This window comes from Staurois parvus, unplaced genomic scaffold, assembly GCF_062004578.1.
Source record: "Staurois parvus isolate SC_StPar_1 unplaced genomic scaffold, SC_StPar_1.0 ptg003575l, whole genome shotgun sequence".
Lineage (NCBI taxonomy): Eukaryota > Metazoa > Chordata > Amphibia > Anura > Ranidae > Staurois > Staurois parvus.
The window spans coordinates 38570-54454 of record NW_028321371.1 but is presented as its reverse complement, the minus strand read 5'-3'; the positions used below and the strand labels follow the sequence as shown (position 1 = coordinate 54454).

Genomic DNA, 15885 nt, shown 5'->3' with positions numbered 1-15885 from the left:
CTCTTCCCCCCCTCTCTTCCCCTCCTCTCTCCCCCTCTCTCCCTCCCCTCTCCCTGCCCCCCTCCCAGCTCTCTCCCTGCCCCCCTCCCAGCTCTCTCTCCCCCCCCCTCTCTCTTCCCTCTCCCTGTCCCTCTCCCACCTCTCTCTTTCTCTCTCCCCTCTCTCTCTTGCCCCATCTCTCTCTCTCTCTCTCTCCTTTTTTTTCTCTTTCTTTCTCCTCTACTTTCTCTTCTTCTCCCAGCTCTCTACCCCCCGTCTCTCACTTTACCTCGCTCTATTTTCCTCTCCTTCACACAGCTGTCCCACTCTCTCTCTCCTTTACCCAGTTCTCTCTCCCTCTTCTCTTTTTTTTCTTTCTCTCTCCCTCTTCTTTATTTTTCTGGGGCGGGGCTTGGGACCTAACAAGATAGTATGGCCATACAGGTCATAATCAGAACCGAGGGACCGAAGCCGGCTATACACGTATCAATGCTCAGCAGGAACCGACTGACTTGTTCCGTGTGTACCGCTGTCTTTTCAACAAAGGCCTAACAACAAGCTCCTGTTTGGTCATACTGGAAAACCAGCATTCGCTCAGCACTTACAGCCACTAATCCGTGTATTCTAGTGGGGGGGGGGTTGCTGTTGGAATAGAGTAATGCAGTTGATGTGATGCAGTTCCATTTGCAGAACTGTACTAAAACACATCAAGAACTCACCAACAATACACTGGAACGCACAGGTCCCTATTTAAATTGAAGAAAAAGAAGGGGGGGGGGGCATTAAGGGGAATGCATAAAAAACGCTCTAGAATGCATCAAAAACGCGCATGCGGAAATGCATCTGGACTGCGTTTCTATAATGTGAACCGGCCCTTAAAGTGGTTGTAAACCCTTCCATATCCCCAGTGAAGTGACTGGCCTCACATGATACACAGAAATGAAACAAATCCTACATAAGTTGTACCTGTTTATCTGCAGCATTCTCTATTTTTTCCCTCTCTTTGAATGAATATAAACTGGGATGCAAAAAAAAAAAAACCCGCACTGGAACATGTCAAAAACGCACCGGAACGCACCAAACACGCAAATGCAAAACACATGTGGACTGCAGTTGTATAGTGTGAACCGGCCCTCACAGTTACTCCCAACCATCGGGGGTTTTCCTTTCTGAAAATGAAGGTCATCATGGCAGATAACAATGGTCACGGCCGGGGATAAGGGGGTACCACCAGTCCTCCTGTACGGGGCCCAGGCCAGCGGGGGGCCCAGGCAGCTGGGGGAATCGGACGTGGGCAGGGAGGGTGATTGGCACAGCAGGGGGGCAATTACTGGAACCGATCCCCTGTATGGCTCTCTAGGCAGCAGCTGAAAGCCGGCTTCTTCTCTCCCTCCTGCTGGCTTTCAGCTTCTGCAGAGAGAACCATACGGGGTGTTGATTCGAGTAATTCCCCCCCCCCCCATTGCACCCATCACCCTCCCTGTGCACCATCCTTTTCCCCCTGTGTGCCCCCTACCCCCCAGTCCTGCCGGCTTCCCTCCTCTCCCTCCGAATGGCAGTTGCAAGCACACAATAGAATCCTTCAGGAGGGAGAGCAAGGGATATGTCACATTTACCAGCCCCTTCCTTTACTGAATGAACACAATGCATGATTTACCAATCACTCACTGTTCATTCATAGCTAAAGAATAGTGGGGGGGGGGGGAATTGGGGCTATAAGGGTGGCTGTATGGGGTCCTGTGCTTCCTAACAGCAGCCCTGACAAAGGTTGGTGCTTAGGGGGCAGGTTGTGGCTTGGGGATGGCCGGTGACCGATGACAATGGATCTTGTAAAAGAAGCCGCGCCATTTTTTTTTTTTTTTCCTCCAATACGTGAGCTTTCGTCCGATCGTGCGAAACTGTTGATAACATTGAGGCCTGAGGCTGGAACACTAAACCAAATGTGGAAAACTCAGCAGAGCCGAGGTCGTTGTGCCTCCGGAGAGATATTATCTCTAATCAGATCTGACAAGACGGAGCTGCCCAGGACAGGAGAGGACACGCAGGAATATTCACAGGACAGCAGCAACCATCTTGTCACATCCGCGTACGGTGCGTGGCGGTCACTGACGCTCGCCCAGGACATTACCTTCCATACTGTCACCTGCAGGATGACCCCACAGAGGAGAATCCATCAATGGGACACTGAAGATGGAGTGCAGGGAGAGGGGTCATAAAATGCAGCTTCCGGCGGAGCACTTTCTACCCTCACCGGACCAGGTATGGGGGGGGGGGGGGAATCTTCATCCTTGCACACAGGACCTGGAGGCGGATCAAAACCTTTTGGCACTCCACGCAAAACTAAAAAAATTGTGTAAAGTCACCTTTAAAAAAAAAAGGTGGAGTTCCATTTTAAAGGGAAGTTCTTACAAGTAGAACGGAGGACAAGTTTGTTCCACTAATATTTATTCTTCCTTGTTTCCTTCCTCCTCCTTTTTTTTAACCCCTTCCAGTCCGGACGCTTTCCCCCCCTTCCGGTCCGGACGCTTTCCCCCCCTTCCGGTCCGGACGCTTTCCCCCCCTTCCGGTCCGGACGCTTTCCCCCCCTTCCGGTCCGGACGCTTTCCCCCCCTTCCGGTCCGGACGCTTTCCCCCCCTTCCGGTCCGGACGCTTTCCCCCCCTTCCGGTCCGGACGCTTTCCCCCCCTTCCGGTCCGGACACTTTCCCCCCTTCCGGTCCGGACACTTTCCCCGCTTCCGGTCCGGACACTTTCACCCCCTTCCGGTCCGGACACTTTCCCCCCCTTCCGGTCCTGACACTTTTCCCCCCTTCTAGTCCGGACACTTTCCCCCCCCCTTCCAGTCAGGACGCTTTCCCCCCCCCCTTCCAGTCGGGACGCTTTCACCCCCCTTCCCCCCCAGGCCAATTTTCAGCTTTCAGCTCTATCACACTTTGAATGACAACTGCGCGGTCATGCAACACTGCACCCATATGAATTTTTTAGCATTTTTTGAGACAGGTAAAGCTTTATTTTGGTGGTATTTATTCATCGCTGGGATTTTTATTTTTTTTTGCTATATAAATTAAAAAGTCCAAAAATTTTGAAATAGTGTTTTTCTTATAAAATTTTGCAAATAAATAATCTTTATTCCTAAATCTTGGCCAAAATTTATTCCGTTATCTTTTCAGTAAAAAAAATTGTTTTTCATTTTTTTTTTACAATTTTTTGTTTTTTTTACATACTGTGACTCTCGCACGATGGTGACACTGTACTACTTGTGGGGGGTGAAGAAGATTTTTTTTTTTTACACTGATTGGTTTTATACTCATAAAGGCTGTAAAAGCAATAATTTCTCCTTCTCTCTGTCTGCATTCTTGCAGCCATTGAGAAATACTGTGAGAGCTGTGATTGGTCACAGCTTGTCACATGGTACAAGGCTGTTGTGAATAGCCTTGTACCATGTGATGTCAGAAGTGACATCTTGCTTACTACTCTGCATGTGATCACTGATTGGCCAATCAGTGATCACATGATCGGGACCTCGCACAGAGGTCCCGTATGACGATCGGTGTTCCACTGTGTCCGGATCGCGGTGCTGCGTGCTCCCAGGGAGCGTGCACAAGCAGGGTGCGGGGAGGCCGTTTATAAACGGCCACCAGCCCCTGCACTGTTTCCATACGGCCGTTTATATACAACAACCGGACGGGAGATGGTTAACATATTGACATTCAAAAATAAAACCTTTCCATTTTCATGACACCTTATGGATGTCATCAATGGGTCTCTGTGCTTCTCTCTGTAATGCTGGCAGATTGTGGTTGGTGGGAGGGGCTGGCAGGGTGATGCTGATAGCTTTCAGAAAAGCACCCCCACCTCAGTACTCAAGAGCACTCAGTCCTGGGGGAGGAGTTATGCAAATATTACAATGTCTTGATGGGTTGGTGTCAGTCTGGAGGAGTGAATGTTCCTAGGAAGGCTGTATTTGCATGCAGACCACCCAGATGTCATGCTGAGTCCCTGTGATTGGGAGAACTGAAATCCAATGAATGAAAGGGGCGGGCCAGGGACAGTCAGGCTGGGGAGGAAAGCGCTAGATTAGTAATCTCCAAAATGTGCCCTTTGCTAACTTTTATCTGGACCTTGAGGCAGTATTCCTCCCGCTGACACCAATGATGGGACACTATTCCTCCCACTGACACCAATGATGGGACACTATTCCTCCCACTGACACCAATGATGGGACACTATTCCTCCCGCTGACACCAATGATGGGGCACTATTCTCCCACTGACACCAATGATGGGGCACTATTCCTCCCGCTGACACCAATGATGGGGCACTATTCCTCCCGCTGACACCAATGATGGGGCACTATTCTCCCACTGATACCAATGATGGGGCACTATTCCTCCCACTGATACCAATGATGGGGCACTATTCCTCCCACTGACACCAATGATGGGGCACTATTCCTCCCACTGACACCAATGATGGGGCACTATTCCTTCTCCTACTAACCACAGGCACTATGCAACTAAACAAAATACACCCAAAAGCACTGGGACATTTTCTACCCTCACTGGTCACAACTCCCCCCAAGGTCAGAAGGACAGTAAACTGACCCTTTGTTTTTAAAGTTTGGAGACTCGTGAGCTAGATGATGCTAGACGTCCTCCAGCCAGGAAATGAGGCGGAGCTCCGTCTGACTTGCTGCAGCTTCCAATGCACATTGTGAGAAGCTCCCAGGGTGCGGTGATATCAGAGGAAGCTGTTTCAATCCAGGGGAGGAGCCAGGACACCTGTGCAAGACGGAAGGGGAGGAGCTGGTACAAGTGCAAGACTGAAGAGGAGGAGTCACTACACCTGTGCAAGACTGAAGGGGCGGAGTCAGTACACCTGTGCAAGACTGAAGAGGAGGAGCTGCTACACCTGTGAAAGACAGGGAGGAGCCGGGACACCTGTGCAAGACTGAGGGGGAGGAGCCAGGACACCTGTGCAAGACAGAAGGGGAGGAACTGCTACACCTGTGCAAGGCTGAAGGGGAGGAGCTGCTATGCCTGTGCAAGACTGAGGGGGAGGAGCCGGGACACCTGTGCAAGACTGAGGGGGAGGAGCTGGTACACCTGTGCAAGAATTAGGGGGAGGAGACAGTACACCTGTGCAAGACTGAGGGGGAAGAGACAGTACACCTGTGCAAGACTGAGGGGGAGGAGCCGGGACACCTGTGCAAGACTGAGGGGGGAGGAACCGCTACACCTGTGCAAGACTGAAGGGGAGGAGCCGGTACACCTGTGCAAGGCTGAAGGGGAGGAGCCGGTACACCTGTGCAAGGCTGAAGGGGAGGAGCCGGTACACCTGTGCAAGGCTGAAGGGGAGGAGCTGCTACAGCACATTAATACTTGCAGTTCCAGTGCATTCTGGTTGCGGAAAAAAAAAAGAACAGGTTCCATTTTTCTGCACAGAACTGTCCTGGAATGAAAAAGTACATGTCCCAATTTAAATTGAAGAAAAAGAGGGGGAACGGGAATGCATAAAAAATGCACAGGAATGCGTCAAAAACATATATGCAGAAATGCATCCGGAACGCATCATGTAGTGTGAACCGGCCCTGAAGGGTTCAGATTTTTTTGCTGCCTCTGCGTCCTTCAGGCCTCGGGCTCCGCGCGTAATATGGCCCCTGGCCTGGCTCACGGCAAGAATGGCGTTTTTTTGTCGTGGGCCGAGGAGCCACTACCAGCCCCCCCCTCCTCCACTACCAGCCCCCCTCCTCGCATTCGCCATGGAGCGTCTTTTTAAGTTTACCACACTCTGTCAAGAAGCAGCCGTTCGGCAGGAAAGGGGTTAACCGACGCTTCCCCTTTAAGCCGCTGGAGAGGCTTCCTCTGCTGAGTGAAGCTCCACGTTTGCAGAGGCAGCTGAAGCGACAGTCGCCTGAACTGCCACCGTGTCACACCTGAAGGACACCCTCCCCCGTCCCACAGGTAAGAGCCAAGCGCACGTCGCCCAGCAAACTCCACCACCTCTCCCCCGCGTAGTGGGGATCATACAGATCCTGCCTGCACCGTGTGTGTGTGTCATGTGTGTGTGTCATGTGTGTGTGTCTGCACAACCTGCTCCCTGCCGGCCAAATCCAGCGCAGCTTCACCCTAAAATGGGTATTTCAGTTATAGGCGGAGAGCCAAATCATTGCCTGGATCCTGAGCACACAGATGGAGGTATCTCTGCCACTGTGCGCTCCTCTGGTACAGAGACTGACGGGACTGTGGGGGAGGGGACATTAGAGTGTAAGCTCCTCTGGTACAGAGACTGTGGGGGAGGGGACATTAGAGTGTAAGCTCCTCTGTACAGATACTGACGGGACTGTGGGGGAGGGGACATTAGAGTGTAAGCTCCTCTGGTACAGATACTGATGGGACTGTGGGGACATTAGAGTGTAAGCTCCTCTAGTACAGAGACTGTGGGGGAGGGGACATTAGAGCGTAAGCTCCTCCGGTACAGAGACTGATTTGACTGTGGGGGAGGGGACATTAGAGCGTAAGCTCCTCTGGTACAGAGACTGATGGGACTGTGGGGGAGGGGACATTAGAGCGTAAGCTCCTCTGGTACAGAGACTGTTGGGACTGTGGGGGAGGGGACATTAGAGCGTAAGCTCCTCTGGTACAGAGACTGTTGGGACTGTGGGGGAGGGGACATTAGAGCGTAAGCTCCTCTGGTACAGAGACTGATGGGACTGTGGGGGAGGGGACAGTAGAGCGTCAGCTCCTCTGTCCAGAGACAGATGTGACTGTGGGGGAGGGGACAGTAGAGCGTCAGCTCCTCTGTCCAGAGACTGATGTGACTGCGGGGGAGGGGACATTAGAGCGTAAGCTCCTCTGGTACAGAGACTGATGTGACTGCGGGGGAGGGGACATTAGAGCGTAAGCTCCTCTGTACAGAGACTGATGTGACTGCGGGGGAGGGGACATTAGAGTGTAAGCTCCTCTGTACAGAGACTGATGTGACTGCGGGGGAGGGGACATTAGAGCGTAAGCTCCTCTGGTACAAAGACTGATGGGACTGGCTCAGTGTTCTCTGTACAGCGCTGCAGTATATGTCAGAGATATAAATTTATAATAATAGTGTGTGACTGTGGGGGAGGGGACATTAGAGTGTAAGCTCCTCTGTACAGAGATTGATGTGACTGCGGGGGGAGGGGACAGTAGAGTGTAAGCTCCTCTGGTGCAGAGACTGATGTGACTGGTTCAGTGATCTCTGTACAGCGCCGCAGTATATGTCAGAGCTATACAAGTATATAATAATAATGATGACGATACGTCAGGCAGACGGACGCGGTTGCAGGTTTCCTGCGTTGTCTCACAGTATGCGGTTTTCTGCTGTCCGCGTGGATTAGATGACGTCTGTTTCCTAATTTCAGTCCATTTCCTATCAGTCAACAATGAATCTGTACTGCAGATAAAGGAAATCTTTGAATAATGTGAGCTTCTCTGAAAATTCCCTCCGCCTGGCCTTCATGTCCCTCCCCCGGCTTCAGATCTGAATCGCTCTCCTGAGATCAAAATCTCCCATCAGTGGCTAGGAGCCTGCTGGCCGCACGCTTGGGCCGGGTCAGTTCCCGTGAAGGAATTAAAGCCAACCAATCAGAATTCATCCATGGTGGATTTATAAACATTGCCCAGGATAATGCACTGCAACGAAACACGCCGGAGCGAAGGGGCCAGGGGCAGACTGACAACTCATGGGGCCCCCGGACAATAGGCGATCATGGGGCCCCTCTGTCCTCGCCCACATCAAAAAAAGCCAGTGAAAGGTACCAGGGGCATCTCATGGGGCCCCCTCCTGAACCCGGGCCCTCGGGCAGTGCCCGAGTGCTCAAATGGTCAGTCCACCCCTGGAAGGGGCCCTTAAAGAATGACACTAAGGATTATTCAAAGGGCCACTTTGCTGCATCAGAATTGTAGAAATGGCAAAATGCTTCCTGTGAATGCAAACTATCCATAAAGTGCTTGTAATCCTCCGACATGAAACATGAACAAAGCACATTCTTCTATAGTGTGCACTTGCCTCAGTCCAGAGCACTGAGTGTCATTTCTGTCTGCTGCCTCCTTCCTACAAAATGAATGGTCCCCGCTCTGCTCCTGAGCTGTGCATGCTGATGTGAGCACGTGGCTTTTGAGAGTGTCACGCTCTGGGGGTCGCATTCACTATATCCGCTCTCCCTGGACCCCGCATTCACTATATCCGCTCTCCCCGGACCCCGCATTCACTATATCTGCTCTCCCCGGACCCCGCATTCACTATATCCGCTCTCCCCGGACCCCGCATTCACTATATCCGCTCTCCCTGGACCCCGCATTCCCTATATCCGCTCTCCCCGGACCCCGCATTCACTATATCCGCTCTCCCCGGACCCCGCACTCACTATATCCGCTCTCCCCGGACCCCGCATTCGCCGTATCCGCTCTCCCCGGACCCCGCATTCACCATATCTGCTCTCCCCGGACCCCGCATTCACTATATCTGCTCTCCCCGGACCCCGCATTCACTATATCTGCTCTCCCCAGACCCCGCATTCACCGTATCCGCTCTCCCCGGACCCCGCATTCGCCGTATCCACTCTCCCCAGACCCCGCATTCACTATATCCCCTCTCCCCGGACCCCGCATTCACTATATCCGCTCTCCCCGGACCCCGCATTCACTGTATCTGCTCTCCCCGGACCCCGCATTCACTGTGTCCGCTCTCCCCGGACCCCGCATTCACTATGTCCGCTCTCCCTGGACCCCGCATTCGCTATATCCGCTCTCCCCGGACCCCGCATTCACTATATCCGCTCTCCCCGGACCCCGCATTCACTGTATCTGCTCTCCCCGGACCCCGCATTCACTGTGTCCGCTCTCCCCGGACCCCGCATTCACTATGTCCGCTCTCCCCGGACCCCGCATTCGCTATATCCGCTCTCCCCGGACCCTGCATTCACTATATCCGCTCTCCCCGGACCCCGCATTCACTATATCCGCTCTCCCCGGACCCCGCATTCACTATATCCGGTCTCCCCGGACCCCGCATTCACTATATCTGCTCTCCCCGGAACCAATATGTCAATCAGGAAATCTGACTTCACTGGCTGCCTGCTTGTACTGGGAAAAGAGCCAGAGAGAGCCAAGCATGGAGATCTTCAGAAGGCGGTGATCGGTGGCCCAACATCGTCCCATGACAGGATTACTGCACACAAACAAGAGCTTGTTTCCGCAATGTGAGGGAAGAAATGGAGGAAACATGAGTAACGTGAGCGTTCACAAACCCCCACTGGCTTCATGTCACTAGATTGTGTAATCCTTCGGATCCTCATTCTTCTCTGTGCCGCCCCATGCAAGGGAACTCCGCTCCAAACACCACATTCCACCATGAACCATAGAGGGAGTTGTGTGATTGGATTTAATGCTTGGCAGAGGAGCTGACAATCCGACTTTCTGATCCCCATTCTTCTCTGTGCCGCCCACAGCCATCTGATAACCCCATTATAGAGGAGACTCACCTGAAATCTGCATTCAGTCATAAACCTTCAGGACAGTTACGTGAGTTGTGTGGCCCCCGCATTCACTATATCCGCTCTCCCCGGACCCCGCATTCACTGCATCCGCTCTTCCCGGACCCCGCGTTCACTGCATCCGCTCTCCCCGGACCCCGCATTCGCTATATCCGCTCTCCCCCCGGACCCCGCATTCACTATATCCGCTCTCCCCGGACCCCGCATTCACTGCATCCGCTCTTCCCGGACCCCGCGTTCACTATATCCGCTCTCCCCGGACCCTGCATTCACTATATCCGCTCTCCCCGGACCCCGCATTCACTGCATCCGCTCTCCCCGGACCCCGCGTTCACTGCATCCGCTCTCCCCGGACCCCGCGTTCACTACATCCGCTCTCCCCGGACCCCGCGTTCACTACATCCGCTCTCCCCGGACCCCGCGTTCACTACATCCGCTCTCCCCGGACCCCGCGTTCACTACATCCGCTCTCCCCGGACCCCGCGTTCACTACATCCTCTCTCCCCGGACCCCGCGTTCACTACATCCGCTCTCCCCGGACCCCGCGTTCACTACATCCTCTCTCCCCGGACCCCGCGTTCACTACATCCTCTCTCCCCGGACCCCGCGTTCACTACATCCTCTCTCCCCGGACCCCGCGTTCACTACATCCTCTCTCCCCGGACCCCGCGTTCACTACATCCTCTCTCCCCGGACCCCGCGTTCACTACATCTTCTCTCCCCGGACCCCGCGTTCACTATATCCGCTCTCCCCGGACCCCGCGTTCACTATATCCGCTCTCCCCGGACCCCGCGTTCACTATATCTTCTCTCCCCGGACCCCGCGTTCACTATATCTTCTCTCCCCGGACCCCGCGTTCACTATATCTTCTCTCCCCGGACCCCGCGTTCACTATATCTTCTCTCCCCGGACCCCGCGTTCACTATATCTTCTCTCCCCGGACCCCGCGTTCACTATATCTTCTCTCCCCGGACCCCGCGTTCACTATATCTTCTCTCCCCGGACCCCGCGTTCACTATATCCGCTCTCCCCGGACCCCGCGTTCACTATATCCGCTCTCCCCGGACCCCGCGTTCACTATATCCGCTCTCCCCCCGGACCCCGCGTTCACTATATCCGCTCTCCCCGGACCCCGCATTCACTATATCCGCTCTCCCCGGACCCCGCATTCACTATATCCGCTCTCCCCGGACCCCGCATTCACTATATCCGCTCTCCCCGGACCCCGCATTCACTGCATCCGCTCTTCCCGGACCCCGCGTTCACTGCATCCGCTCTCCCCGGACCCCGCGTTCACTACATCCGCTCTCCCCGGACCCCGCGTTCACTACATCCGCTCTCCCCGGACCCCGCGTTCACTACATCCGCTCTCCCCGGACCCCGCGTTCACTACATCCGCTCTCCCCGGACCCCGCGTTCACTACATCCGCTCTCCCCGGACCCCGCGTTCACTACATCCGCTCTCCCCGGACCCCGCGTTCACTACATCCGCTCTCCCCGGACCCCGCGTTCACTACATCCGCTCTCCCCGGACCCCGCGTTCACTACATCCGCTCTCCCCGGACCCCGCGTTCACTACATCCGCTCTCCCCGGACCCCGCGTTCACTACATCCGCTCTCCCCGGACCCCGCGTTCACTACATCCTCTCTCCCCGGACCCCGCGTTCACTACATCCGCTCTCCCCGGACCCCGCGTTCACTACATTCTCTCTCCCCGGACCCCGCGTTCACTACATCCTCTCTCCCCGGACCCCGCGTTCACTACATCCTCTCTCCCCGGACCCCGCGTTCACTACATCCTCTCTCCCCGGACCCCGCGTTCACTACATCCTCTCTCCCCGGACCCCGCGTTCACTACATCCTCTCTCCCCGGACCCCGCGTTCACTACATCTTCTCTCCCCGGACCCCGCGTTCACTACATCCGCTCTCCCCGGACCCCGCGTTCACTATATCCGCTCTCCCCGGACCCCGCGTTCACTATATCCTCTCTCCCCGGACCCCGCGTTCACTATATCTTCTCTCCCCGGACCCCGCGTTCACTATATCTTCTCTCCCCGGACCCCGCGTTCACTATATCTTCTCTCCCCGGACCCCGCGTTCACTATATCTTCTCTCCCCGGACCCCGCGTTCACTATATCTTCTCTCCCCGGACCCCGCGTTCACTATATCTTCTCTCCCCGGACCCCGCGTTCACTATATCCGCTCTCCCCAGACCCTGCATTCACTATATCCGCTCTCCCCGGACCCCGCATTCACTATATCTGCTCTCCCCGGAACCAATATGTCAATCAGGAAATCTGACTTCACTGGCTGCCTGCTTGTACTGGGAAAAGAGCCAGAGAGAGCCAAGCATGGAGATCTTCAGAAGGCGGTGATCGGTGGCCCAGCATATCGTCCCATGACAGGATTACTGCACACAAACAAGAGCTTGTTTCCGCAATGTGAGGGAAGAAATGGAGGAAACATGAGTAACGTGAGCGTTCACAAACCCCCACTGGCTTCATGTCACTAGATTGTGTAATCCTTCAGATCCTCATTCTTCTCTGTGCCGCCCCATGCAAGGGAACTCCGCTCCAAACACCACATTCCACCATGAACCATAGAGGGAGTTGTGTGATTGGATTTAATGCTTGGCAGAGGAGCTGACAATCCGACTTTCTGATCCCCATTCTTCTCTGTGCCGCCCACAGCCATCTGATAACCCCATTATAGAGGAGACTCACCTGAAATCTGCATTCAGTCATAAACCTTCAGGACAGTTACGTGAGTTGTGTGGCCCCCGCATTCACTATATCCGCTCTCCCCGGACCCCGCATTCACTATATCCGCTCTCCCCCCGGACCCCGCATTCACTATATCCGCTCTCCCCGGACCCCGCATTCACTATATCCGCTCTCCCCCCGGACCCTGCATTCACTATATCCGCTCTCTCCGGACCCCGCATTCACTATATCCGCTCTCCCCGGACCCCGCATTCACTATATCCGCTCTCCCCGGACCCTGCATTCACTATATCCGCTCTCCCCGGACCCCGCATTCACTGCATCCGCTCTCCCCGGACCCCGCGTTCACTGCATCCGCTCTCCCCGGACCCCGCGTTCACTACATCCGCTCTCCCCGGACCCCGCGTTCACTACATCCGCTCTCCCCGGACCCCGCGTTCACTACATCCGCTCTCCCCGGACCCCGCGTTCACTACATCCGCTCTCCCCGGACCCCGCGTTCACTACATCCTCTCTCCCCGGACCCCGCGTTCACTACATCCGCTCTCCCCGGACCCCGCGTTCACTACATCCTCTCTCCCCGGACCCCGCGTTCACTACATCCTCTCTCCCCGGACCCCGCGTTCACTACATCCTCTCTCCCCGGACCCCGCGTTCACTACATCCTCTCTCCCCGGACCCCGCGTTCACTACATCCTCTCTCCCCGGACCCCGCGTTCACTACATCTTCTCTCCCCGGACCCCGCGTTCACTACATCCGCTCTCCCCGGAGCCCGCGTTCACTATATCCGCTCTCCCCGGACCCCGCGTTCACTATATCCTCTCTCCCCGGACCCCGCGTTCACTATATCCTCTCTCCCCGGACCCCGCGTTCACTATATCTTCTCTCCCCGGACCCCGCGTTCACTATATCTTCTCTCCCCGGACCCCGCGTTCACTATATCTTCTCTCCCCGGACCCCGCGTTCACTATATCTTCTCTCCCCGGACCCCGCGTTCACTATATCCGCTCTCCCCGGACCCCGCGTTCACTATATCCGCTCTCCCCGGACCCCGCGTTCACTATATCCGCTCTCCCCCCGGACCCCGCGTTCACTATATCCGCTCTCCCCGGACCCCGCATTCACTATATCCGCTCTCCCCGGACCCCGCATTCACTATATCCGCTCTCCCCGGACCCCGCATTCACTATATCCGCTCTCCCCGGACCCCGCGTTCACTGCATCCGCTCTTCCCGGACCCCGCGTTCACTGCATCCGCTCTCCCCGGACCCCGCGTTCACTACATCCGCTCTCCCCGGACCCCGCGTTCACTACATCCGCTCTCCCCGGACCCCGCGTTCACTACATCCGCTCTCCCCGGACCCCGCGTTCACTACATCCGCTCTCCCCGGACCCCGCGTTCACTACATCCGCTCTCCCCGGACCCCGCGTTCACTACATCCGCTCTCCCCGGACCCCGCGTTCACTACATCCGCTCTCCCCGGACCCCGCGTTCACTACATCCGCTCTCCCCGGACCCCGCGTTCACTACATCCGCTCTCCCCGGACCCCGCGTTCACTACATCCGCTCTCCCCGGACCCCGCGTTCACTACATCCTCTCTCCCCGGACCCCGCGTTCACTACATCCGCTCTCCCCGGACCCCGCGTTCACTACATCCTCTCTCCCCGGACCCCGCGTTCACTACATCCTCTCTCCCCGGACCCCGCGTTCACTACATCCTCTCTCCCCGGACCCCGCGTTCACTACATCCTCTCTCCCCGGACCCCGCGTTCACTACATCCTCTCTCCCCGGACCCCGCGTTCACTACATCCTCTCTCCCCGGACCCCGCGTTCACTACATCTTCTCTCCCCGGACCCCGCGTTCACTATATCCGCTCTCCCCGGACCCCGCGTTCACTATATCCGCTCTCCCCGGACCCCGCGTTCACTATATCCTCTCTCCCCGGACCCCGCGTTCACTATATCTTCTCTCCCCGGACCCCGCGTTCACTATATCTTCTCTCCCCGGACCCCGCGTTCACTATATCTTCTCTCCCCGGACCCCGCGTTCACTATATCTTCTCTCCCCGGACCCCGCGTTCACTATATCTTCTCTCCCCGGACCCCGCGTTCACTATATCTTCTCTCCCCGGACCCCGCGTTCACTATATCTTCTCTCCCCGGACCCCGCGTTCACTATATCCGCTCTCCCCAGACCCCGCATTCACTATATCCGCTCTCCCCGGACCCCGCATTCACTATATCCGCTCTCCCCGGACCCCGCATTCACTATATCCGCTCTTCCCGGACCCCGCATTCACCGTATCCGCTCTCCCCGGACCCCGCATTCACCATATCCGCTCTCCCCGGACCCCGCATTCGCTATATCCGCTCTCCCCGGACCCCGCATTCGCTATATCCGCTCTCCCCGGACCCCGCATTCGCTATATCCGCTCTCCCCGGACCCCGCATTCACTATATCTGCTCTCCCCGGAACCAATATGTCAATCAGGAAATCTGACTTCACTGGCTGCCTGCTTGTACTGGGAAAAGAGCCAGAGAGAGCCAAGCATGGAGATCTTCAGAAGGCGGTGATCGGTGGCCCAGCATATCGTCCCATGACAGGATTACTGCACACAAACAAGAGCTTGTTTCCGCAATGTGAGGGAAGAAATGGAGGAAACATGAGTAACGTGAGCGTTCACAAACCCCCACTGGCTTCATGTCACTAGATTGTGTAATCCTTCGGATCCTCATTCTTCTCTGTGCCGCCCCATGCAAGGGAACTCCGCTCCAAACACCACATTCCACCATGAACCATAGAGGGAGTTGTGTGATTGGATTTAATGCTTGGCAGAGGAGCTGACAATCCGACTTTCTGATCCCCATTCTTCTCTGTGCCGCCCACAGCCATCTGATAACCCCATTATAGAGGAGACTCACCTGAAATCTGCATTCAGTCATAAACCTTCAGGACAGTTACGTGAGTTGTGTGGCCCCCGCATTCACTATATCCGCTCTCCCCGGACCCCGCATTCACTATATCCGCTCTCCCCCCGGACCCCGCATTCACTATATCCGCTCTCCCCGGACCCCGCATTCACTATATCCGCTCTCCCCCCGGACCCTGCATTCACTATATCCGCTCTCTCCGGACCCCGCATTCACTATATCCGCTCTCCCCGGACCCCGCATTCACTATATCCGCTCTCCCCGGACCCCGCATTCACTATATCCGCTCTCCCCGGACCCCGCATTCACCATATCCGCTCTCCCCGGACCCTGCATTCACTATATCCGCTCTCCCCGGACCCCGCATTCACTGCATCCGCTCTCCCCGGACCCCGCGTTCACTGCATCCGCTCTCCCCGGACCCCGCGTTCACTACATCCGCTCTCCCCGGACCCCGCGTTCACTACATCCGCTCTCCCCGGACCCCGCGTTCACTACATCCGCTCTCCCCGGACCCCGCGTTCACTACATCCGCTCTCCCCGGACCCCGCGTTCACTACATCCTCTCTCCCCGGACCCCGCGTTCACTACATCCGCTCTCCCCGGACCCCGCGTTCACTACATCCTCTCTCCCCGGACCCCGCGTTCACTACATCCTCTCTCCCCGGACCCCGCGTTCACTACATCCTCTCTCCCCGGACCCCGCGTTCACTACAT

The 15885-nt window shown here is 56.1% G+C and overlaps 1 protein-coding gene across 1 annotated transcript in view; it reads left to right on the top strand.

The window, feature by feature from the left end:
* Nucleotides 1-1780: 1780 nt before the first annotated feature.
* The window catches only part of LOC149427692 (rho GTPase-activating protein 33-like), a gene marked incomplete at its 3' end in the record, with an annotated part of 49895 nt that continues 35790 nt past the window's right edge, over nucleotides 1781-15885 (top strand). The window contains exon 1 of the mRNA XM_089667769.1: nucleotides 1781-2238. The remainder of the gene's footprint in view (nucleotides 2239-15885) is intronic.